Source organism: Phoca vitulina, unplaced genomic scaffold (genome assembly GCF_004348235.1).
Source record: "Phoca vitulina isolate PV1807 unplaced genomic scaffold, GSC_HSeal_1.0 scaffold30, whole genome shotgun sequence".
NCBI lineage: Eukaryota > Metazoa > Chordata > Mammalia > Carnivora > Phocidae > Phoca > Phoca vitulina.
The window spans coordinates 1,572,118-1,599,957 of NW_022589733.1; the positions used below are offsets into that span (position 1 = coordinate 1,572,118).

At 38.6% G+C, this 27,840-nt stretch overlaps 1 long non-coding RNA gene across 1 annotated transcript; it reads right to left on the minus strand.

The window, feature by feature from the left end:
* Positions 1-2,279: 2,279 nt before the first annotated feature.
* On the minus strand, positions 2,280-26,364 carry LOC116644476. Its single transcript, XR_004301759.1, has 3 exons — positions 26,022-26,364; positions 12,650-12,705; positions 2,280-2,649 (listed from the first exon to the last, which is right to left on the minus strand). It is a non-coding gene; the product is annotated as an uncharacterized LOC116644476 (long non-coding RNA).
* Positions 26,365-27,840: the final 1,476 nt, after the last annotated feature.

Below are 27,840 nucleotides of genomic sequence, written 5' to 3' on the forward strand. Positions count from 1 at the left end.
ATGGGAGAAGATATTTACAAATGACATATCAGATAAAGGGCTAGTATACAAAATCTATAAAGAACTTATCAAACTGGATACCCAAAGAACAAATAATCCAATCAAGAAATGGGCAGAAGACATGAACAGATATTTTTCCAAAGAAGACATCCAAATGGCCAACAGACACATGAAAAAGTGCTCAACATCACACAGCATCAGGGAAATCCAAATCAAAACCTCAATGAGATACCACCTCACACCAGTCAGAATGGCTCAAATTAACAAGTCAGGAAATGACAGATGTTGGCGGGGATGCGGAGAAAGGGGAACCCTCCTACACTGTTGGTGGGAATGCAAGCTGGTGCAGCCACTCTGGAAAACAGTATGGAGGTTCCTCAAAAAGTTGAAAATAGAGCTACCCTATGACCTAGCAATTGCACTACTGGGTATTTACCCCAAAGATACAAATGTAGGGATCCAAAGTGGTACATGCACCCTGATGTGTATAGCAGCAATGTCCACCATAGCCAAACTGTGGAAGGAGCCAAGATGTCCATCAACAGATGAATGGATAAAGAAGCTGTGGTATATATATATACAATGGAATATTATGCAGCCATCAAAAGGAATGAGATCTTGCCATTTGCAATGATGTGGATGGAACTGGAGGGTGTTATGCTGAGCAAAATAAGTCAATCAGAGAAAGACATGTATCATATGACCTCACTGATATGAGGAATTCTTAATCTCAGGAAAGAAACTGAGGGTTGCTGGAGTGGTGGGGGGTGGGAGGGATGGGTGGCTGGGTTATAGACATTGGGGAGGATGTGTGCTATGGTGAGCACTGTGAATTGTGTAAGACTGTTGAATCACAGACCTGTACCTCTGAAACAAATAATACATTATATGGTAAAAAAAAGAAGAAGATAGTATGAAGGGAAAAATGAAGGGGGGGAAACTGGAGGGTGAGACGAACCATGAGAGTCTATGGACTTTGAGAAACAAATTGAGGTTTCTAGACGGGGGGTGTGGGGGGTAGGTTAGCCTGTTGATGGGTATTAAAGAGGGAATGTATTGAAATGAGCCCTGGGTGTTATACACAAACAATGAATCTTGGAACACTACATCAAAAACTAATGATGTAATGTATGGTGATTAACATGACATAATTAAAAAAAAAAGAAGTAAGCAAGAACATTATCTGCTAAAAACACTTATAAGAGGAAAATAACAGAATCCAGAATTTTCACAACTTAACATTCATTATGTCCAGGATATAATACCAAATTATCTTACATAATTAAAAAAATGGAACATATTCTCAAGAGAAAAAAAAAAATCAATCAGCATGACACTCAAGATGAACCAGATGTTGCAACTAACAGACAAGGTAATAAGTGATTATTTTAACTGTCCTCAATGAAGTAAAATAAAACATATTTTCAATTAATGAAAATTTTAGCATATAAAAGGAAATCTCAGCAGAGGAAAAAGAAACAGTAAAAAGAAAGCAAATAGAAATTCTAGAAATGAAAAATACAAGTTCTGAAGTTAAAAATTTACTAGATGGACTTAAAATCCAAATGGGTATGACAGAGAGAAATGTAGATGAGTTTGAAGATAGAGTAATAAATATTATCCAAGGAGAACAGAAAGAGGATTGAAAAGAAAAACCAGTTTGATGTGTTGGTGTTATTTTGAAATACTTTTCATGTCTCTACTTACCATGTTCAATCTTCCTCTAGCTTTTTGAACATATGGAATGCAGTTATAATGAGTATTTTAATGTCCTTGTCTCCTAACTGTATCATCTGTATCATTTCTGTTCAGTTGATTGATTTACTTTTCTCCTCATGGGTTACATTTTTTTCTACTTCTTTGCATGCTTCATGAATTTTGAATGTATTCCAGACTTTGAAATTTTTCTTGTTGAGTGCTGTACATTATTGTATTCCCATACAATATACTTGAGCTTCATTTTGGGATGCAGTTAAGTTACTTGGAAACAATTTGATCTGTTTAGGTCTGACTTTAAGTTTTGTTAAGAGGGAACAGAGCAATGTTTGACCTAGGGTAAAATTTTCTCCACTACTGAGGCAAAACTCTTCAGCATTCTACCAATCCTAAAATATAAGGATTTTCCACTCCAGATGGTATGATCAGGCACTATTCTGGCCCTTGGCAATCCTCAAGGACCTTCCCCTCCTAATCCTTTTGGTACTTTTCTCACATGCATGTGTGAAGAACATTGGCATTCTCACAGGTCTCTAGAGTTCTCTTTCCTTGTAGCTCTCTCCTCTTCAACACTCTGCCCTCCTAATTCTAGCTGCCTTAGCATCTCTGGATCCCCACTCCTTTTCTACTTAGGAAGATAGTTGTGCTCCATGTGGGTTGTCCCTCCTTTTGCTGCTGCCTGGAAATTCTCTCCAGGCCATAGCTAGAGCAATTGTAGCGATTATTTCATTTGTTTCTCATTTTTCAGGGATCAGTGTCCTTCTTTACTTGATGTTCAATGTCTTGAGAAGCTTTCTTTCATATATTTTGTCCAGTTTGTTAGTTGTTTCAGGCAGAAAAGCAAATCAGTTTCTTGTTACTCCACCTACTCTGGCCCGCCTTAGTAGCCACATCCTCCCTGTTCTGGGCTCTACATCTGGGATGCTCCAGTATCTGAGAAGAGGAAAAACAGTAGGCTTTTTAAAGAAATTGATAAGCAGATTTAAAAGTTTATGTAGAAAGGCAGTGGACATAAAATAGCTAAAACAATTTTGAAAAAGAAGAATCAATTTGAAGACTAGCCACTACCTGATTTCAAAACTTACTATAAATCTATAACAATCAAGATTGGCATAGGGATAGTCATATAGACCAATGGAACAGAACAAAGTCCAGAACTAGACCCACAATTATATGGTCATTTGAGTACCAAGGCAAGTCAATGGAGATAGGATAGTCTTTTTAACAACATACTAGAATAATTGAATATTCACATACAAAAAAATAAACTTATACCCTTACCTAACGTTAAACAAAAAATTTAATTCTTGTGGATTACAGACCTAAATGTAAGAATTGAATCTATAAAACTTCTGGGAAGAAAACCGAGATCTTTGTGACCTTTGGGTACACTAAGGTTTCTTAAACAGTATACAAAAAACATTAAAATACAAATGAAAATTTGATAAAATAGACTTCATTCAGATCTAAGAGCACAGTTTAAAAAATGAAAGTGCAAGCCAAAGACTGGGAAAATTTTTTTTGCAAAATATGCATCAGAAAGACTTGTATCTATAAAGAACTCTTATAACTCATACATAAGAAGTCAAACATCCCAATAAAAAAGAAGGTATTTCTAAAACAAGGACCAAATATGTGAACAGATATTTTACAAATGAAGATATATGAATAGTCATAAGCATATGAAAAGATTCTCCACATCACTAGTTATCACAAAAATGTCAATTAAAAACCACAATGACATGCATACTAGAATGGCTGAATTGAAAAATACTGACAATAGCAAATGTTGGTGAAGATATGGAACAACTGTAAGTCTCATTCATTGCTAGTTGAAATACTAAATGGTATAATCACCTTGAAAAACAGTATAGATACTATACTGGTAGTATCCCTAACTACATGACATACACTTACCATATGACCCAGACGTTCTACTTCTAGATATTTACCCAAGAGAAAGAAAAGTTTACATACACAGAGACATGTATGCAAATGTTTATAGCAGGACAATCTATATTAGACAAAAAATGGTGAGTGGATAAGTAAATTGTGACTTATCTGTACTATGAAATTCTGCACTGCAATAAAAAGTAACAAAATGCACTCAACATCATCATTGAATCTCAAAAACATTATGGTAAGTGAAAGAAGTCAAACAAGAAGTCTATACAGATGATTTCCACTTATACAAAATTTTAGAAAAAGACAAAACAGAAAACATCAGTGGTTGCCTGGGACCGAGGTGCGGAATATAAAGAGGCCTAAGGAAACATTTAATGTGATGAAACTGTTCTGTATCTTGATTATGATTACTTTATCACATACAATTAACCAGAATTCATCAAACTATGCACTTAAAATAAATGCATTTTATCTTATATAAATTATACCTTAACTTTTAAAAATCAAGAAAGGAAAAATAGGTTCCTCGTGATTTAAATGCTCAAGAGTAAAAAGCCAAAAAAAAAAAAAAAAATAACTCTTGCAAGAAAATCTTGCAATGTAAGGATCAGACAGAACTTCTTAACTAAGAACAGAAACTTGGATTCTATAAAAGAGAACCTTGTGTGGCTAAAGAAGCAGTTAAAATCAATGGATAAATAGATCAGGAAAAGATAGTGTAATGTAAATGCAAACAAGGTGTAAGCTGTCCATATTATTCAAAGTGTTTCTCCAAACTGAGAAGAAAAATACAGTACTGTTAAATAATTGACTAAGGAAAAGTCATAGAAGAGCAAATGTAAATGGTCACAGATATATGAAAAGATGCTTAAATTCCCTGGTAACCAGGAGAATGCAAATTTAAAGAGCAATGAGATAGCAGTTTACATTCATTAGAAAAAGCTATACACTTAATACTCCTGGAGATTTAAAGACAATAATACTCTCATATTCCTGGTGGAAATGTGCAGTGTTATAGCCTTTGGCAGAAGCAAATAGCAGCATTTATTAAAAATAAAAACACGTATATCATTTAACTTTACTAGGCTTCTCCCCAGAATGTTAATAGAAATAGAAGCAGAGGTATTAAGGGACATGGGCACTAAAGTGTTTATTGCAGCATTGTTTCTAACGGCACAATATTAGATTAAAGTGGATGCTGGTCAAGAAGGGACTGGTTGAATAAATCCTGCTGTATGTGTGCTACATTCTGTTGAACAATCAGTAAAATGAGTGGATTAGGACTATAGTAGGTGACTTTATTTTACCACTTTTTGTTGAGTAAGAAATGCAAGATACAGACCACTTTCTTTTTCTGTAAAACAAAGACTAAAACTTTACATACATACATGCATTGTTATGTTTGCATATTTGTATATTTGTATAGTATTGTGAACATGAAGGAAAAGTATGGAAGGACACATACCAGATTTTTATTTATTTATTTATTTGTTTTTTTAAAATATTTTATTTATTTGACAAAGAGAGACACAGTGAGAGAGGGAACACAAACAGGGGGAGTGGGAGAGGGAGAAGCAGGCTTCCCGTGGAGCAGGGAGCCCGATGCGGGGCTCGATCCCAGGACCCTGGGATCATGACCTTAGCCAAAGGCAGACGCTTAACAACTGAGCCACGCAGGTTCCCCACATACCAGATTTTTAAATCCTTCTACTAAGGTGACCCAGGTTGTGTGTGCTGATATATATGAAGGTAAGTATAAGATCAAGCAACAAGCGAGTAAGCCAAACAACAAAGTCTGCATTTGGAAAGCATGTATATAATCAGATGTGTATTGTATCAGCCAGGATAGGTCAGGTAATTCTTCAGTGGTAAACAGACTAATAGCTCAGAGCATTAATATAAAAAAAACATTTAATTCTTGCTCACACCAAGTCTGAGGGTCTGGGAGACTTTCCAGAGCAATTTTCTCAACAGGTCGGCTTAGACCTCCAGGCCATTTAGATTTTATGGAATCTTCCTATCAACCTGTATTTTTATTATTGCTGCAGCTGGGGAAGAAAGAACATGGAGAATTGTGCACCAGTAATTAAAGGTTTTTGCCTGGATTTGATGCATGTCGTTTCCTTCTTCTTCTATTTTTTTTTTTTCCAAATCCAGGCACATAGCCATACATAAATTCATGGAGCTAAGAAAATCTATTACTCCTGCGCTCCTTTGGAAGGGGAGGAGAAATGGAAATATTAGTGAGCAGAAATATCTACTACATACACATTTATGAAATTATTGTTTATACAATATAAAGAAACTAAGTTTTAAGATGCCTGTGAAATAAATTTATGAACAAGCAATTTATAAAATATAAGAAAATGGTCAATAAAAATGAAATTACACATAGTTTAGCAGATTAGTTAAGATTATAAAGATTGATAAGGCCCAGTGATGATGAAAGTGTAGGAAAAAAAAATTCTCATATGTTCCTGGTGTGAGAATAAATTTGTGCATTTCATAAATATCATCAGGCTGGATATCAAAATGTAATTTTTGAATTATCTTTTGGTCCAGTAATATGACTTATGAAAATTTACCCTTGAAAACAATCAGATGGGTGCATTGGTAAAGAAATGTTCACTGAAGGGCGCCTGGGTGGCTCAGTTTGTTAAGTGACTGCCTTTGGCTCAGATCATGATCCTGGAGTCCTGGGATCGAGTCCTGCATCGGGCTCCCTCCTTGGCAGGGAGTCTGCTTCTCCCTCTGGCCCTCACCCCTCTCATGCTCTCTCTTTCATTCTCTCTCTCTCAAATAAATAAATAAAATCTTAAAAAAAATAAAAAAAATAAATGTACTTTAATCATTTAAAAAAAAAGAAATGTTCACTGAAGCATTATTTATGATTAATAAAAGGGAAAACAATCTAAAAGTATATTTATTAGGGATGAGTTAACATATGGTAAATGCATATAACTAAATACTATGAGAGTCGCTAAAAGGGACAAGGTGAATTTAATTTGTTTTAACATAAAAAATATTCAAAGAATATGTTTTGGTTATCTAATTGGTTTGTTACCCACAACCCTGAAACTTAAGAGTTTAAAACAATGATTTTACTCTGTTTATAATTTTTTACCTGTAATCAAGAAGGGCTCAGCTGGGTGGTTTGCTACATGTATTCAGCTGGGTCCACTGGGATGGAAGTTTCCACTTCCAAGACAGTTTCTTTTCTTTTTTGTTTTTTTTTTTAAGATTTTATTTATTTATTTGAGAAAGAGAGAGAGAGCACAAGTTGGGGGGAGGGGCAGAGGGAGAGGGAGAAGCAGACTCCCTGCTGAGCAGGGAACCCGAAGCAGGGCTCCATCCCAGGACTCTGGGATCATGACCTGAGCCCAAGGCAGACGCTTAACCAACTGAGCCACCCAGGTGGCCCCCAAGGCAGCTTCTTAATTTACATGTCTGGTGCCTTGGTGAACTTTGGTTTCTTGACTTCTCAACATGGAATCTAATCTTCCAGGCCTTCTTGGACTTACAGGGTGGTGGTCTCAGGATAGCCTTAATTCTTACACAGTGGCCAGCTTCTGAGAAGTAGAAAGTGGAAGTTGCCAGTCCAGTTAAGGGTTATGTGCAGAACTGGTATCATACGGTAGCCTTATTCAATTGATGGAAGTAGTCCAAAGGCCTGCTGAAATTCCAGGGGGTGGAGAAATAGCATTTCTTGATGAGAGAGTGGCAAGGACACTTGCAGTAAAGCATACAGTATGGGGATATTGTTGTGGCCATCTTTGGAAAATACAGTCTGCAATAGTATCATATGATTCAATATATGTAAATATTGATGGTTCTTTATATTTAAAAATCTAGAAAAAATATAAAGACAAAGCAATGTTTCTCTGGGGCATAGCAATTTTGAGTAAACACTGCATTTTAAATTCTTCATTGTTTGATTTTTTTATAGTAAGCACAAATTACTTTTATAATCAGCAAAATTTTTAATTTTTAAAAATGCCAATTTTGATATGAAAAGGAAATAGTTTGCTTAAAGTTGTTTGCTCACAGAATTTGCAAAATGTGCTCAAAGCGTGTATTTAAAAGGATGACTTTTTTTTTCCTGTGGAAAATTTCAGGAGGAACTTCTACATTTAAGTTTCCATATTTGCAGATAGAGTAGGAGTGATAGCTTCTTGGCAAAATTGAATTTAAATAATAGATTTAAATAATAGAAGCCATTATTCAGGTTTAGCTTAATGCAGTTCCCACCCAGCTGAAAGATTCAGGCAATGAAATGGAGCACATAAAAGCTTGACAGTTGCCTTATGCAAACTATGTTGTATTAAAAACTTAACGAAGAAATTAAAAATTAGCAGAACAAAAATTTCAAGAAGGAAGGGGTGAGGGGTTACGCGACCTTTTCAGCAGTCAGAAAAATGATCTCAGCCTTCAGTGGGCATCTGTCTGGTTCCTACTCTCTATTTTCAGCATCATCATTCATGTAGCTGCGAGTTATCAGAATAACAACAAATGTGTATATTCGAAGATTTTTCATTGCCTTCAACCATCTTCTCAAACATACCCAGAAGTCATGATGCTAGAATTACACTGACACAATCGTCCCCATGGAAACAGAGCCTGGTGTCATAAACACGGCATTATGACTTCTCAGCAGGAGAAGGCAGATGGAATTTTGGCACTGAATCTGTAAGATTTATTTAAAAACACAAATGTCTTAGAGAATAACATCAAGGCAAAAAAAAAAAAAAAAAAAAGGGACATAGAGTTGCCCCTATAATATGCATGACTTGTTTTTTGTTTCTGATGTTTTCCAAGGATTTGTTCACCTCCGGCAGGACTCAGTTTTGCCTATTTGTTTTCATTGTTGTGTTTAGCACAGCATGTTCTCAGCTTATTCACTGGCTGTTCATCTTGGCAGAGGCCACATTTTCAAATGGTGAAGGCTCAGAGAAGGGAACTGACTTGCTTGTTAGCAGACCTGTTGAAGCCAGAGCCCTTCTCCTGACTTCCAATCCACACAGTTTAGTTTCCCTTTCACTGTCTCAGTTTCTCTTTGAGCACATAATTATGCACCAATTAGGACATTGCTTTGGTCACTCTAATAAGATTCCCTCTCACATAAAAGTGTTTATTTATTTATTTATTTATTTATTTTAAAGATTTTATTTATTTATTTTACAGAGAGATAGAGAGAGAGCACAGATAGTCAGAATGGCAGGCAGTGAGCCCGATGTGGGGCTCGATCCCAGGGCCCTAGGATCATGACCTGAGCTGAAGGCAGACGCTTAACCGACTGAGCTACTCAGGCACCCCATAAAAGTGTTTTAAACAGGGTAGAAGTTTTTCTCTCTCCCAAAGTAGGTGTTAGGGACCCAGTCCCAGGTATCAGGGACTATGGGGTCGGGGACCCAGGCTGTTTCCATGTCATTTTTCTGCTCTCTCTACTAGTTGACCTCATCTGTTAGCACAGCATATCACACACCAGATCTGCATTCCAGGCAGAGGAAGGAGAGAGCATTCCCTCACATTTTAAGAGCACAATCTGAAAGCTGTGCATATCACTTCTGTTTTCATGTCATTGACAAGAACTTAGTCCTATAGTTGTACCTATAGTTCTACAGCTATGTGATCAGCTAAAAAAGGGTGAACTATTAGCGGAAAAGAGGAGAACACGTACTGGTAATGATCAGTGGTGTCTGCCAGAATTTTCATTCCCTCCAAAGGAGTGTTGTTTTCAGGGGGCTGTCAAATAATTTCTTTTTACATAATGCAATGGCTGGAGACTAATTATGGTATTTATTTTCTTGAGGATATTTAAAATTGTAATTACTAGATTATTTATAGAGATCCTAGAATTGACAGAAAGACTGAACATCAGACCTGAGATCAGTCAATATTAATTGACTATTAGAGATGTATTAGGATTATAACAGAGACTTTGTAATTCAGTAGCTGTAAAAACAAATAAATTTCTTTTTCCCCTAACAGTCTAAGATGTGTGGTACAATGTTGGTGAAGCTTTGTTCTGTGCTCTATACAAGGACTCAGGTTTATTATAGTGCTTCTGTTTTCAACATATGGCTTGTAAGGTCCCTGTGCTCACTCCCATTCCGGTCTCAGGAGGGGAGAGAGAACAGCTCAGGGCTAGGGACTTTTTTTTCAATATGTGAGGCAGGAATTATTCTGCTCATTCTATTTATGAGAACTTAGTCACTTGGCACCATGGGAGCTGGGAAATATGGTTCCTAGCTGGGTTGCCACATCCCATATTCAACTCCATTACTATGGAAGATGGTCATATAGATATTAACGGACAGCTAGTGGTTTCCTTTGTAGGGTTGCACAGCTGGAGATGACTGAGCTCCAGCAACTTCTTTATTTCATCCAAGTATCTTTTCACTAAAAAATGAGATTGATAGAAATTTTTGATAAGTTAGTCTTAGGCCATGTGTACAGTGTACCCATTGATAGCTACTGGGGAAGCAGGAAGAAGGATCATGGAACCTCTTTGTGTACCTGGATTATATGCCCACTGAGACCGTTCAGAGTCAGTATTGCTTAGGAGCTTCCTTCAAGGATCCCTTAGTTTTAGAAATTTTCCTTCTTGTTCCTATTGTGTAGAGCACTACTATTTCCTCTTGACAGTTAGGATCAATGACCCCAACCAATACAACTGCCTTTTCATTGTTTTTCCAGTGGCATGAGCAGTTCAGAATAATCATGTGGAATTTTCAACTTTCAGTTTAATGTAAGCATTATTGCAATCTCCGGGCAAAAGACTTTTTCTCTTAAATTCTAAAACCTCTAACAGAGTCCAAAGTTACAGAGATGGGAAGAAAATTTTGTAAGTCTGCACTCTGACAAATGGATCATAAAACCTTCTGGGTCTCCAGCAAGTAGTACTGGCCCACAGCTGAAGTCCAGCAATTTCTGAATGATCCCAATATTTTCATTTCTTTAATGATCAGTTACCCTGGTCTCTAGTTTCATTGGCTATGGCAAGGAGGGAGATTTCCAGTACACAATTGTGCTATATCAATATTCTTACTCAGTATTTCCTGGTCTCCTCTTAATTCCAGGGGCTTTAGATCTATAAATTGATTCAGGCCTTGGAATTAAGTAATGCGATTCTTTTCATAGTGACTCAAATAAGTCTTGTTTGCCTTGAACAAATAAGACCATAGAGCTGCTCATCTGTTTTGGTCCTAGAGATTCCAATGATCAATTGTCTTCCATCAAATACTATTTCATATATTTCTAATCACTACTTGGGCTCTGCTGCCTGTTACTATGTTCAGCTAGCAGCAATGTTTAACTGCTGCCAGCTCTGTTCTGTCACTCCTGGATAGCATCATCCTCCTGGAAAAAGGATCTCCTTTGAAGTGTGGCCTTAACCATTTTAGTCTACTACCTGCAAAAGATAACCTCTACATCCTTTTCAAAAGTAAATATATTCCTGTGCCAGAAATGCAAAACTCTTTGAACATTTGAAAATAAACATTGTATGATTTATTAACAGACTGATAAAGAAAAAAACACATTTTAATAGATGTGTAAAAAAGCATTTGACAGAATCCATCATCTAGTTATGATAAAAAAAAAGAAAGGAAGGAAGAAAGAAAAGCCTCTCAGCAAACTTGTAATAAAGGGAATTTTCTTAACCTGGTAAAGGGCAGCTACAAAAACCCCCATATAATAAATGTTATATTTAATAGTGAAAAACCAAATACTTTCTTCCTAAAATCTCACCAATTTTATTGACTATTTTGTTTGAGGTCTTAGCCAGCACAAGAAGGCAAGAAAAAGAAATAAAAGGCATCCAGCTTGAAAAAGAAGAGGTAAACTGTCTTTATTGGCAGATGGCATGATCATCTATGCAAATAATCCTGTGGAATCTATTAGAACAAATAAGTGAGTTTAGTTAAATTGCAGGATACAAGGTCAATCTAGAAAAGTCAATTGTATTTCTACATATTTATGATAAAAATCAAATTAGAAATTTAAAAAATGATACCACTTACAATAGTAAAATATATGAACTATCTTAGGGACAAACTTGACAAAGTATGTGCAAGACCCATGCACCAAAAACTACAAAACACTGCTGACAGAAATTAATAGAATGATACACCATGCTCACACATTGGAAGACTCAATTTATTAGGATATCAGTTCTTCCCAAACTGATCTCTAGATTCAATTCAATCACAGTCAAAACCTACAGGCATTGCCTGTAGAAATGGACAAACTTATTTAAAATTTTACGGCAAAATGAAGGAACCTGAAATAACCAAAATTATTTTGAAGAAAAAGAAAAAAAGAGAGGACTTCATTACCTGATTTCCAGATTTATTATAAAGTTTCAGGAATCAAAATGGTGTGGTAATGACCTAAAGACAGATATATAGAATAGTGGAACAGAATAGAGTCCAGAAATACACCCACATGTATATGACCATTCAACTTCTCACAAATGGTGCTGGAAGAATTAGATAACCTCACAGGGCAGAGGAGACCCTTGACCTTTACCTCAAATCACATATAAATACACAAATACGGATAGTAACACAAAATGGAGTTTAGACTAAATATAAAACCTATAATGGTAAAAGTTCTAGAAGAAAACATTAAAAAATCTTAGACAGTATCCTTGGGAAATTTTCTTAAATATGACACAAAAAAGCACTCTAAATCATAAATTGTCTTCAAAAGTTACTCTTAAGAAAACTCTTTAGAAAGTAAGCCACAGACTGAAAGAAAAAAACTTTGCAATAAAAAAATATGAAAAGAAGGTGCTTACCCAGAAAATATAAAGAACCTTACAATTCAATAAGAAGACAAAACCAATTTTTAAAAACAGACAAAAGTGGTTTTTTCACTTCTGAGAAGATAGAATAGATGTTCTTTACTCTTTCTCCTTTCAAAGTACAACTAAATCAATGATCATATATAAAACAAATGGAAGACTCAGATACGGAGAGAAGAAAGCAGACCTCTGTACCTAATAAACAACATGATGATGAGTTACCTGAGTTTTCTTTTGGCCTCAGGTGTCTCAGACTTGGAGCTGAAGAAGCTGGCAATCTGGAAATAATAAGGGGTACAGATAAAAAAAAAGTCCCAACAAAGGTCCAGGTAAGGGGCAGTCTAGCAAGATAGAAAGCATGTGGCTCTACTCCAGCCAAATACCATAGCAAAAATTATGGCTCTTATCCCCACCCACACCATCAAAGCCCATGGGAGCCTAGTGGGGGGCTTAGACTTCCACTCTCATGAGTCTGTAGAGAGGCCCCCCCCCCCCACCATCCCCAATGAAGTGGTGTCAGGGAAGGCCAAGTAGGAATGTGGGACTTCATACCTGCTGGCAGCTAATGATGCCTAACCCCTGTGGTGTCACTAGACCACCTGTATATCCACTCCACCCAAAGTTATAAGGTACCCATTGCTGTCAAAGCAGGACTAGTGGAGAGTCAGGACTTTCACACTTGCACAGTGGTAATGACGCTACCCCCACCACAGTGTCAGTGGAGACATGGGAAGGTGGAACTCCCACTGCTACTCAGCAGTACTGAGGAGCCCTCAATGCACAGGTGTCAGTGGAAGCTGAGTGGGGAACCTAGACTTCTACTCCCATCTGGTAGTAACAAGGCAGTGCATCTGTTTCACCAGCCAGGGCAGTGTCAAAAAAAGCCAACCAAAAAACATTTAAAGTAAAGTAACCTGTTTCATCACACAACATGAAAATGTCCAATTTTCAATTAAAAAAATCACTCATCATACCAGGAAGAACAGAAAGATTTCAAATTGAATGAAAATTCCATTAATACATGTCAACACCAAAATGACAGAAATATTAAAATTAACTGACAAAGATTTGAAAGCAGCCATGATAAAAATGCTTCAGTGAGTAATTATGAACATGTTTATATTAAGGGAAAAAATAGAAAGCACCAGAAAAGAAATAGAAAATATAAAAAACAACTAAATGCACATTTTAAAATTGAAAAACACAATAATTGAAAGAAAAATCAGTGGATAAGATCAACAGCAGAATGAAGAGAACAGAGGAAAGAATAAGTGAAGACAGAACAATACAAAGTACATAATCTAAACAACAGATTTAGATCTTTCTCTATTTTGGGAAAAAATAGAGTGAAAACAATTGAACAGAGCTTCAGGGATCTATGGGACTGTAACAAAAGGTTTAACATTTGTGTCATCAGTCTTTAAAGGAAGGAGAAAGAGAGCACGACTGAAAAAGTGCCTAAAGAAATAATGACTGGAAATTCCCCAAATTTGGCAAGAGATGTAAACCTACAGATTCAACAAGCTGAACAAACTCCAAATGGGATAATTTCAAAGAAATCTATGTCAAGACACACCAGAATTAAGCTGAAAACTAAAGACAAAGACAAAGTCTTGAAAGTCAGAGAAAAATATGACACCTTAACCACAATGAAAAAAAATATTAGAATGACAGCAGATTTCTAAAAGAAATAATGAAGGTCCGAAAAAAGTGGCACAATATTTTCCAAGAGCTGAAAGAAATATGAATCCATAATCCTATATCCCATGAAAATATTTTTCAAGAATGAAGAGGAAATCAATATATTCTCAGAGAAAGTACCTCAGAAAATTTGTTATCTGCAGATTTACCCTAAAAGAATGACTAGAGGAAATTCTTTAAATTAAGGGAAATGATAAAAGCAGGAATCTAGGAACATCAGAAAGGAAAAAATATGGGTAGAAAAAACAGAATTTCCTCTCCTCTTGAGTTTTCAAAATGATGTTTAATTTTTGAAGCAAAATTATAACACTCTCTGGTGTGGATATAAATGTACATAGGACAAATATTTAAGACAATTATATTACAAATGGGGAGGCTTAAAGGAAGTAAAAGGAGGTGAGGTTTCTATATGTCATTCAAACTGGTAAAATTATGACACCAGTAGACTGCAACAAATTATGAAGTAACCCACAGGAAGACAGAGAAAAGAAACCAGAGAAACAAAAAATGGAAAGAACAAACAGAAAACAAACCAAAACAAAAAATAAACTTAAATCCTAACACATCCATAATTACACAATTAATTAAATATAAATACTCTGAATAATCCAATTAAAAGAGATTGGTAGACTGGATAAAAAACATGACCTAACTATATGATGTTTACTAGAAACTCTTCTTTTTAAAAATTTTCCCCAGTTTTATTGAGATATGATTGACATACAACATTGTATAAGTTTAAGGGGAGTAGCATAGTGACTTGACATGTACACACACTGCAAAATGATCATGCAATAAGTTAACATTCATCACTTCATATAGTTGCAAAAAATGTTTCTCCTTGTGATGAGAACTGTTAGGATTTATTCTCCTAGCAACTTCCAAATATAACATATAGCACTGTAAACTATAGTCACTATGCTGTACATTACATCCCAGGACTTATTTATTTTATAGCTGGAAGTTTGTACCTTTTAACCACTTTCATCCAGTTCATTCCCTCTACCCTTCACCACTTCTGTTAACCACTAATCTGTTTTCTGTCACATTCAGGTTTTTTTTTTTTTTTTAGATGCCACATATAAGTAAAATCATATGGTATTTGTCTTTGTTTGACTTAGCATAAGGCCCTCAAGGTCCACCTATGTTGTTGCAAATGGCAGAATTCCCTTGTTTTTTGTGGCTGAATAATATACATTTATGGGTATAGACCACATTTTCTTTGTCTATTTGCCTATTGATGGCTACTTAGGTTGTTTCTATATCTTGGCTAATGTAAATGATGCTGCAATGAACAAGGTGGTGCAGATAACTGTACAAGTTAGTGTTTTTGTTTCCTTCAGATATATACTAGAAGTGGAATTGCTGGATCATATGAGAGTTCTATTTTTTTTTTTAAGATTTTATTTATTTATTTTGCCAGAGAGAGACACAGCAAGAGAGGGAACACAAGCAGAGGGAGTGGGAGAGGGAGAAGCAGGCTTCCTGCTGAGCGGGGAGCCTGATGTGGAGCTTGATCCCAGGACCCGGGGATCATGACCTGAGCCAAAGGCAGACACTTAACGACTGAGCCCCCCAGACACCCCTGATAGTTCTATTTTTAATATAACTTTTTGAGTTATATTATGTTATATATATATAATATACTGTTTATATTATATATAATATATAATATATATTATATACTGTTTATATTATATATAATATATATAATATATATATTATATACTGTTTCCATAGTGGCTGCACCAATTTACATTCTAAACAACAGTGCTTGAGGGTTCCCTTTAGAAACTCACTTTTAATAAAATGATACAGATAGGTTGAAAGAAAAAAGATAAAGAAAGATATATTATGTAAAAATTAATCAAAAGAAAGCTGAAGTAGCTATATTAATATCAGATAAAGTAGACTTCAGGGCAAAGAAAATTACCAGAGACAAAGAGGGACATTATATAATGATAAAAGGGTCAATTTACCAAGAGAACGTAGCAATCCTAACTGTGTATGAACCAAACAACAGAGTTTCAAAGTATGTGAAGCAAAAACTGATAGAACTGAAAGGAGAAATTCACAATTATAGTTAGAGATTTAATACACTTTTCTCAAGAAGTGCTAGAACAACTAGACAGAAAATATGTCAGCATATAGAAGAACTGAACAGCATCATCAACCACCAGGAACAAATAGATATTTATAGAAGGTTCTACCCACAACATCAGAATTCACATTCTTTTCAAGTGCCTGTGGAATATATACCAAGATAGATCAGACCTGAGCCATAAAACAAACTCCAACAAAATTTTTAAAAATTGAAGTCATACAGAGTGTGTGTACAACCACAAAAGAACCAAACTAGAAATCAATAAAAAGAAAAAAAAAAAAAAAAACAGGAAAGTCTCCAGACATTTGGCAACTAAACAATGTACTTCTAAACAATCAATTTGCCAAACCATCAATTGGTTATTGTTAGAAGGAAGTGCTTAAGCAGATCAAAAAATACATTGAACTGAATGAAAATGAAAATATATCAAAATTTGTGTAACGCAGCTAAAGAAGTGCAGAAATGGAAATTTATAGCACAGTATGTATACATTAGAAAAGAGGAAAAATCTCTAACCAATAATCTAAGCTCCCACTTTAAGAGCCTAGAAAAGAAAATAGAAAAATAAATCCAAATCAGGCAGAAGGGAGGACAAATTAAAGATATGTCAATAGCAAATACCATATGATTTCACTCATATGTGGAATTTAAGAAACAAAACAGATGAACACAGGAGAAGGGAAGGAAAAATAAAATAAGATGAAAACAGGGAGGCAAACCATAAGAGACTCTTAACTGTAGGAAACAAACTGAAGGTTGCTGGGGGGGGGGGGGGGGGGGGGGGGGGGGGGGGGGAAGTGGGTGCTGGGAAGGGGTAACTGGGTGATGGGCACTAAGGAGGGCACTTGATGTAATGAGCAGTGGGTGTTATATGCAACTGATGAATCACTAAATCCTACTCCTAAAACTAATAATACAGTATATGTTACCTAAGTTGAATTTAAATAAAAATTAAAAAAAATAAAGATATGTCAATAGACATTCCAAAAACTGAGATGTAAAGAGAAAAAAGAATAAATAAGATGGAGCAGACTATTCAAGAACTGTGGGACATTTACAAACGGTATAACATATATGTATTGTGAATACTAGAAGGAAAAGAGAGAAAGGAACAGAAGAAATATTTGAAACAATAATATTTGAGAATTTTCCAAAATTAATGACAGGTGTCAAACCATAGATCCAGGAAGCTCAGGCAGGATAAATACCAAAAAAATACACCCAGGCATATCATATACAAACTACAGAAAAATAAAGACAAAGAGAAAATCTTGAAAGAAGCTAGGAGACAAAAATATTTAACCTATTGAGAAACAGGGATAAGAATTACATTTAATTTCCCTTCAGAAGCTGTGCAAGTAAGAAGAGAGTGGGGTGAGATAATTAAAGTGTTAAAAAAAAAACAACAAAAAAAGCAACCACCATTTAATCCAGTTTTACCCAACCAAATAATCAACACTCAACAACCACCATTAGCTGTAGCTAACACACTGAATCCAGAGTCTCTGGTAAGAACATCCACATAGATAGATGCAGCCTGAACTAAAACTTGTTCTGCCTTCTATGTTTAGCACCTTCAGAATCTATTTTGTATATTTCACCTAGGTTTTTGCTGATAAATTTGCTAATTCTGCAATAATTTTTACTGTTTTGGCCTTCTCTTTGGTTTGACTTTGAGTTTGATCTGATAGGTCTGGGGTTCAGCCTAAACACAATGGGAAGTGCTGGGTGTGGGATATAAGGAGAATTAAGATCCACTTGTAATGTAACCACCTCAGATGAGGTCATTATGGGCTCTTCAACTGAGGCATCACAACCTTCAGATGGAGTCAGAATGGCTGTTTCTGCTGCAAAAGGGGTATCAGTGGGGCTTAGGGGTTTAGAATATTCAAAGTCAACTAACTCCTCCCAAATATTTAGAATATTCAAAGTCAACTAACTCCTCCCAAATATTGCAAATGGCTTAGGAGTTTAGAATATTCAAAGTCAACCAACTCCTCCCAAATATTGCAGTTCTCAAGGTGCCATTTCCCTTCATTCAATGCCATAATTGTCCATTAGAATTAGAAAGGAGTATGAATTCAGCAGTCCACAGGGTCAGACTTTGCATCTCATTTTTGCTCATATCTACCCTGTGGATATTTAAAAAAAGGATTCTTTTGTAGGAGTTATAAAAACTCTCTTATCGTGCCTCGAGCCAAAAATGTATAGCTCAGAGCCTATAATTTTTCCCTTTAAGTTTTCTTATACAGTGAGAAATACCTTGCATTCTTTGTGAGTGCATGATGATGTATCCCATCAGCCATTCTGTCCACCTAAGTGCTGATTTCAATAGGCTCTTGATTCCAAGTGACCATATAACTTTTATCTGTGGAGCCAAGGACCACTAGGTACAGCCTTCTAATGGTCACCAGATCTTCTCTGTCTTCAAACCCATCCACATCATTACCTACTTCCTTTCCTATTTTCATTTCCTTAAGGACTTTTTTGGTCTTGAAGCAACCACTTTTGTGGTTTAGTCTAATGGTTGAAATTCTTAGTCTCACTAAGGTAGTTTAAGGAAAATACATTTATTAAGTGCTATAAGTAGATCACAGAATCATTTATGGGGCTTAATGAACAGATGGTTAATTTTATGTGTCAATTTGTGCCATGAGGTACCCAGGTATTGGTCAAACATTATTCTGGGTGTTTCTGTGAGGGTGCTTCTGGATGAGATTAACATTTAAATCAGTAGACTAAGTAAAGCAGATGGCCCTCTCTAATGTGAGTGGGCCTCATCCAATCAGTTGAAGGCCCAAATAGAACAGAAAGCCTGACCCTTCCCTACCCCCACTCCAAGGAAGAGAGAATTGTCCCTGCCTGAATGCTTTTGAACTGGGACATTGGCTTTTCCTGCCTTTGGGCTCAAAGTACAACATTGGCTGTTCCTGGGTCTTAATTCTACTGGCCTTCAGAACCACATGATCAGCTCTCCTGGTTCTCAAGCTTCTGGACTTGGACTGAACTAAACTATTCTCTCTCCTGGGTTTCCAACTTACAACTTGGCCTGCAGATCTTGGGACTTGTCAGCCTTCATCATCATGCAACCAATTCTTTATTATAAATCTCTCTCTCTCTCCTTCCCTTCCTCCTTCCCTCTTTTCCTCTCTCTCCCTTTCTCCCTCCCTCTCTCTCACTCTCTCTGTCTCTGACTCTCTGTGTGTGTATATACACACTCTCTGGAGAACCCTAACAAAGATAAAAACACAAAAGTTTAAGTTGATCTTCTAGGCATAACTGAAAACTAAATTGTAGCACTGGCCAACCAAGGAATTGCTGCTCCTGTCCAAACAGGAAGCTACCACCAAAGCTGCAGCCTCCTCTGCAGTAAACCATGCCAATAAAATGAACACCTTGCTCCTTTAAACTCCATCTCCACATAAAACACTGTTCTGAACTGGTCGCAAGTGAATGCATCTGATAGAACCTAAGCCATGTCTAGAACCCTAGGCTGTGAGGAGATTTGATGTCTCCAAACTCTGCAGTACAGAAAGGTATGTCCTGATGCAGTTGGAATGTTTGAACCAAATCACAGTGCCCTGAAAAAACGGTTATGGGCTATTGGAAAGAGGACTGATCCTTGGTATCCCAAAATGCAACAAATGTCCAATGTAGTTATTTAATGTTTAAGTTACAGAAAGAATTCTCAAATACGTGCTAATCAAAAAAATTCAAACATGAATACTTAAGGAAGAAAAGTTTATTTTCACCTCCTATTCCAATGAAATCTTACTAACCTCCCCATAGTTAACCTGTGTTTTTAACCCTTCCAAATCATCTTCCATGCATTTGTACATGTGTGTATGTACTAGCTTTTTACATCAATGGTATGCTACTAAATTGTGGCAACCAGCCATGGTGACATGTAGAGAGGGCGAGTAAACACCTTGGCCTCCCTTCCCCTCTCCCGCTGATCTGCTGGGCTCCCCATCAACTGAGAGGGCAGGGAAGCCTGTTGAAGAGACATATACAGGTCAGCCTCTAGCATAGAGCACAGTGTGGAGAGGAGACCTGAGGGGGCAAAGGAGAATATTCAGTCCAGAGAGACCGGGGAGAAGAGAGGAGAACGTTACTTGTGGGCACTGTGTAAAGAGTAGTCATGGATGGCATGGATCCCACAATCACTTCCTCCAGCTTGGTCAGGGTAGTTTGATGGAACATCTTCATATTATCCCCCTGCGCCATCACTTCTGCAGGAAAGGAGTGGAATCATTTACAGATGGTTAATTTTATGTGTCCTAAACCTATGGTGACCTGTGATCTACTCCTTGCAGTCATGCATCAGGTGCACTATCCCTGCCCTTGCCCGAAGCCTGGGCTAAGTGGAATATTATCCTTTCAATGATTTCCCTTTGCTGTCTACTTCCTGTTCCTTGGTCACCCCTCCCTCTGTCCCAAGCCAGTCCAGTCATCTGGAGGGGCACAGAAAAGCCATATTTCCCTGTGGAAGGACTTAACTGGCCTCTCATTCTCTGCAGGATATAAGCAGCTGGTGAGATAGATAAAATCTACCTTTATTTTCCTGTATCAGACCATAGGGACTAACACTCTGGCTGGGCTGCTGGCTGGCACAGAGTGTGAGTCAGGCATTGGCATCTTTGGGTGGAATGATTTTCCAAACCAAATGTGCCTCGAAACTTTCTATCCAATGCCCATGAGAGCACTAATGTCCTGAAAAGCCTCTGTCTCCGTAAAAACATTCTGTGTTAATTAGGCAACAGCAGGTTTCAGTGAAAGCATTTGATGGACTTTTTACCTTTACTCTTAGCTCTTTTAGCCAACTGCCTTGCAGGTTTCTGTTTCAGTTATATTTTCTTGGCCAAACATAGTTTTTCTCCATCCTTCAAAAGCTAGCTGTGGTCTCATTTTTGATGACAGTCTTCCTTGGACATCCTAATTCCTACTTCTTTTTTGGTGACAGTGTACATCTAGGCCCAGTCTTTGGTTGTTCTTCTTCTTTGAACATGAGAGTGGTGTTGTGGAAGCGAGTGCTGTAGAAAGACCCCCGCCTGGGTGTGGGAGGGTCCAGGTGTGGTGTAGCTCCAGATGGCTCTGGGACTTTAGATAAATTCTTTCTCTTGTTGATTGGTGGGGTCTTCACACTGGACCCATGGACCAGATCTGGCCCAAGATATTCTTTTTGTCCTAAAAAGTGCTGTTACTATATATATTTTTAAATGTGAATGTGCTTTCCAGGTCACTGTATCCTTTTCACGTCTCCACCTGACCTGCTTCATACATTTATACTGTCTTTGTTGTCCTTATAGGTATGTACTTTTGACTCCTGATTCTTGGTCATTTATTCTTGCTACTTTGGAGGATGTGGATGTAGAGTGAAAACTCTCTATTCTCTTCCTAAAATGACTTACATATCTCACATAAAATTTTGTATATAATTTTGATATAAAATTCTGTATATAGATAAAATTTTGTATATAATTTCATGGTACTTAGAAAACATTTTGGATCCAACCATGGATGAGCCCCTCCCAGAGGTGCATGAAGCCCTTCATCTATATTATCTCAAAGCCCCTTACTGGCCTGGAGCTGGGAGATTCTTGACAATTCTCAGGTTCTCTGGGGTGGAGCACACTCAGTCACAGCTGTCCCCAGATAACTACCCAAGTGGTTATTGTGATGTCACAGCCCTTGAAGAGCAAGCATAAGGAGAGTTGGGTTGAAGGTCCTAGTACTTCTTCCCAGATATCCAGGAAAGGATTGACTTCTGCCAGATTCTGGATGAACACTGAACACAGGCATTGCTATTGAACTGTTTCCTGTCCTTGTAAAGAAAAGAGACATTTCCTAAGGGACAGCCTCTTTCCAACCACATTCAGTGTCAGAAGAGGAAGAGGGTTCTTCCAAGAGGCCAGAATCAGCATATGGTTGCTTACTCTTACAAGCTGTTGATTATTTTCGTTAAAAATCACCATTGTGACTAGAGGAAGAAGTTCTCTTGGTGGCTTCCTCCCAGGGGCAAGGTGAAGAGCTAGCTTTTATTGGAACGACCCCACAACTTCCAGTGAGGATGGATAATGAGCAACATGGAGTCAAGAAGAGCAGCAAGCCTGTTCTAGTCTTGTACAATCACAATGATGGCTGGCATCTGTCTACTGCTTATCTCATGTAAAATAGTCATAAGCCTATGAGACAGGTCTTACTATTCCTGCTTTACAAATACGGACACTGAAGCTCAGAGAGGTAAGGTGATTTGTCCCAAGCCACACAGCTCAGAGGCAGTGGGTCAGGCCAATCTCACTCTGTCCTGTGAGTTCTTATCTGTGATGCTGAGAGTTGCTGTGTGTGTGAGTGGGTGAGTGACTCAGGGTCCCCACCCCACAGTGAGTCATACTTAGTTGTGGAGGGAGGAGGAGAGGAAGCTATGATGCTGGCCAATGCCTGCAACATCTCCCCACAAACCCAGCACCACAAAACAGCAACTGAAGCTGGGAGGAGGAAGGGGCCAGTCCCTTCAACTACCAATCATCCCCCCTGACAACCCGTCTTGATCTCCTCAACCCTGAGCCCCCTCTGAGGCCTAACTCAGTAGTCACAGGAGTCCCCTAGGAGAGCCCAGGAAGAACTTAATAAAGAATGGGAAGCAGATACTCAATCTAGACTCCCCCTCTGAAGGTGTGAAAACCCTTGGCTCTGGCTCAATAAACAGTTAAATTAGCACTTTTAATTCTCCAGATCTCTTCCCTGGCATTATTTCATTTTCTCCTGAAATAACCCTGGGCATTATACATTTATTTCATCCATTTTCCAGTTTGTATGTTATATTTCACAGAGAAAAAGGTAAAAGAATACATATCTACAATTCAATCAGGGTAGCTGGTATTCTTCCCTTTTTGCATATGGGGAAACAGAGGCACAGAAGTTACATGATTTGACTGAACAGAGTTGCCACATCCAATTGTGCAGGTTTTTCACTGTATAAGGAACTTAGCAGACAGGTAAATAGAGCTGAAATATAACCTGTGCCAGATAGCCAAGCTGTCCATGGGCTGCAGCTACCTGGGAGAAGGGGCACCATTTTCTGTTTTTCAGGAAACATAAGTCTTGATGCAGCCTGGTGCCCAGGATGGGGAGGTAGGTCAGCGGCATTGCTGGGAGGAGAGGCCAGGTCTCCAGATTCTTGCAGTTCCTTTATCATACCCACTGTTCATATCCTCTGTCCCTATCCACCTTCAGTTATCCTTAGTCTCTGCCTATAACCTTCCCACCCTGCCTTCTAAATTCAATAGCCTTGGGGAGAGAAAGAAAAAAAAAGTAATGCAAAGGGAGGTCATGTGGAAGTGAAAACAGAAATGTAATGGGCTTTAGAAAAACATCAGTGGTTTATGCAGGCAGGGTAGAAAGGTATGCATATAGGGAAAGATGGGATTCTCTCTTCCTGAGGCTCTTCGGGGGGTGGAGGGTGGGGGTGAGTGCTGCTTGCTTCTCTTTATTGATGCCGTTGGGTTCCTGGCACCCTGACAGATGTAGCTAAAAGGACTTGATTTAATGGATAATTTGGTGATTTCTTTTTACCTCTCTGTTTCCCTGGAATCGGTTTATTCACTCCATCTTGGTGAACCTTCCTTGGGGTGCCTTCTCACCTGCCTGCAGCTTCTTTTAGACTGGAGTCTCCCTGGCCCTCATTTCCATTCCCTGCAGACTTCTGCCCCCTGGACAGACAATGGTGTCCCTTGATGGTGGGATTTCCTGTGGACTCAGAGGCTCTGGGATCTGGAAGTGGGAGGGCAGTACTTCCCTGGTGGGGTGGACCAGGGAGGATGGTGCCCGCCTTCGCCACAGACTTTCCTAGCTCAGGTTCATTCACACTTCACATCGAAGTACGTGTTCTTACTTCTCCCGCCCAGATTCATCTCCCTGCCCAGCAGCATCCAGATTTCTCTGGGGAGTTTCTTCTCTCCCAGCATTTGTTGCCTTAGAGGGGGGCCTGTACCAGGTCCTGCGTACATTGCAGAAACTGAGGACAGAGCCTTTCTCTCCCCACTCTGGTTTGCTGGGGATTGGCCAATGGAACATGACTTCTTGGGAGTTAGACTCAGAGCAGAGGACACACAGAGAGGATGACTGGTGTCCCATGTAGGCTGTTCAGATGTGAGAAAATTCTGGGCTTTTGATGCCCATCTCCTAGCATTGTGTCACCCTCTTGTTTCCTGCTCTTCCCAAGCCCACTGTTCCACAGATTCCACAAGTGTCCTGAAATCCTCAGCAGATTCCCTCTGTTTTTGTTGCTCACAGCCAAGAACCCTGTCTTAGTCAGCTTGGGCTGCCATAACAAAATACCACAGACAGGGTGGCTTAAACAACAGACATTTATTTCTCACAGTTCTGGAGGCTGGGAAGTCCAAGGTCAAGGCGCTGGCTGAGTCAGTTCTTGGCGAGAGCTCTCTTCCTGGCTTGCAGATGGCTGTCTACTTGTTGTGTGCTCACATGATCTCTTCTTTTATGTGCATGTGGAGAGAGAGAGCTCTCTTGTCTCTTTCTCTTCTCCTAAGGGTGCTAATCCCATCCTGGGGGCTCCATTCTCATGATCTAATCTAAACCTAATTACCTCCAAAGACCACACCTCCTAATACCATCACATGGTGGGAGGGAGTTAGGGCTTCACCATAAGGATTTTGGGGGGAAACAAACATTCAGCTCAAAACAGACCAGGACTGATCCAACCCCCAAATTTAGGGGATTAGTATGTTATAGCAGCCCAGTAGCAAACAGTTTCTCTGCCATTTTCCTGAAGACTTATAAACACAGCTTCTAGACAGTGCAACCATTTCTCCTGCCCCTCATGAAGGGAATACTTCTTTCCCCAGAACTGGCTGCCTAAAGGCAGTACTTCCTTAACTCCCACCTTCTGGTTTCTTAAGACAGACATCCACACACTTGTATTATTAGGAGGAACTCAGCAGGTGGTAACAACGATAATAAGCTTAAGGAATCTTTATAAGGATTAAAACTCAAGTTCTCTTTGATCCTGTGGATCAAAACCCTGTCTGGGAATTTCCTAACTGTGTTGCTGTGGGCAAGTTACTAAATCATCCATGCCCCCAGGTTCTCATCGAAAATACGCAATAATAATACCTATATCTCAGAAATTTTGTGACAGTCAAATGAGATAACAAACATAAGGTACATAGTATTATTTCTTCATATGTAAGTGCTTCAATATGAACTACTATATGATTGTTATTATATTAGTGCTTGTAGTTATAGGGTCTTTTCATTCCCCCACACTCATGAGCTTTGATGATTCAGGAAGGTCCCTTTCCAGCCCTTTGGCCTTTCTTCCTGTGACTTTTGGTAGTAAAACATTCAAGTCTTTGCCCATCCTTTGGGAATAATCTCCCATCCTTGCACTGAGTGTCTCCTCCGTGCACCCAACCTGGCCACACACACAAACACACACACACACCTCCCTGTGTGAACCCATGTAACTCTGGGTGCCCTGCACTGGGGCACCTTCTTCAGGGGCTTCCCTCTATAGCTATTCTCTATAGCTGACCTTCAGGGGCTGCCCTCTATAGCTATTCTCTTAGCCTCTCTATTTCTGTGGAGAAAGTCCCGCCGCTTTAACCCCTGAGAGCTTCAGGCTTCTCTGTGACTTCTTGGCTTTTTCATTCACTCTTACTTAAAGTTCTCTACCTGCCTGCTCCTGCAACCCATCGCCTCCAGGAAATGTTCTCTGAATAGCTGACAGCACAGTGATGATTCTCCCCAGAGATGCAGCCTACTCACCTGTCAGGAAGAGAGGGAGGAAGCTCCTGGGCATCTTCCTACTGTAGTGCTGTAGGATCCTAATGCAAATTCATAGACTCCTAGAACTCAGAATTTCAAGGAACATCAAACAATCACCTATTTTCTCTAAAGAGAGATTCATATTATGGGTGAGATCATGTGGACATCGCGAGGTCACATGGCTGGAGCAAAAAGGGGCCTTAGAATTGGGTCTTCCTTCTCCTGGTCAGAAGCATTGCTAGAGAAGTCGTTCTCTCCCCAAGCCCATTTTCCGAAAGCAGTGTGGCTTTCCTCCTTTCTCCCTTTCTCTGTGTGAGAGCAAGAGTCAGTCTCTTCAGTACGCAATAACAATTGGAGCATTAACAGGATGATGGAGGGAACCTAGACGAGGTTAAGGGTGTGGCGGATAGGAGTGCGGAGTATTTCTTGACTTCCTCCCCCACAACCCAGCCCTGCTCACTGGCTGCTAAAAGCTGGCTCTGCCTTCTCCTTGCAGTGTGGTATGTGCTATTCCCAGCATCCTGGTGCTTCTTTACAAGGCAGGTTAGCCTCCCATTGGCATCATTGCTTCATGATTATAATTGGCCTGAAGATTTTGAGCCTCAGTCTATCTGTTTGATTTCTCTTTCCATCTCACCACATGCTCAGGGCTTAAATAACTGATTTTAAGGGTACAAATTCACAGTTTATAGATGCTATTAAAGAAGCCAAGCTTTTCTTGTCTCCCTGAATGCAAGGAGAGTACTTATTCAGGACCCAGGACATTTCTTGCTGATTTTTCTCCACTTAGAGCGTTTACATACAGGTTGAACATTTTTCAGATGTTGGATTTTCATTCTTTTGTGAATTAAAGCAAGATGTTAACTTGGTTTGGAGTCTCTGGTGTGTATAAGGGCCACATTTTAAAGTGTTAACAGACTCTTTAATAAAAGATGAGAGAAAGCAAGTGGCAGTGAAGACGTTCTTTTTTTTCCAGTTAAGGAATTTGGAATTCTGAACATTTACATGTAAAATTCAGCTGCAGCATATCTGGATATAAATAATACATTGAAATTTTTATGTAGTTAAGCATTACAGGAGTCGGACAAGCTCTGTAAGGATTCACATTTAATTCTGTTTTTAAAAAAATGTGTTAACTAAAAATAAACTAATTTCAGGCATAAAAAGTAACTAAGACAGTAGGAGAATTCGCAAAAGAAAATGATCTGTTTAATTTAGTGCCTGTATCTTAAACCATTCATGGGATTAATTAACTATTCACAGGGAGAAGGTCACCCTAGGGGTGGGAGGAGGATGCTGCTCTGAATTACAAGCCTTCAGATATGTCCCATCTTACTCCTCCCTGGCCCTTCACAGAGCCAGCTCTCCTTTCGTTAAGCAATGGTAGAGAAATGTTCCTGCAGCCAGAGGGGCCACAGATGTGGGCAAAGACAGGAGGTGAGAGGAAAGGAAGAGAACAGGAACATCTGGAGACTCCACTCCCTTTGTATTCACCCTCACTTTGATCCATCATCTGGGGCTTCTTCCTTCTTGGGGTAGGACATTTCTTTTTTTTTTTTTTTTTTTTAAAATGTTGTGTTAGTCTCCATACAGTACATCATTAGTTTTTGATGTGGTGTTCCAGATTCATACTTCTGAGCAGGCATCCAGCAGGCTCTTAGTGACCATACTTGCCTGCTTGGGCTGGCATAACAAATACCACAGACTGGGGGGCTTACACAACACACATTGTATTTCTCACAGTCCTGGAGGCTGTCAGTCCTAGATCGGGTGTTAGCAAGTGGGTTTCTCCTGAGGCCTCTTCCGTGGCTTGCAGATG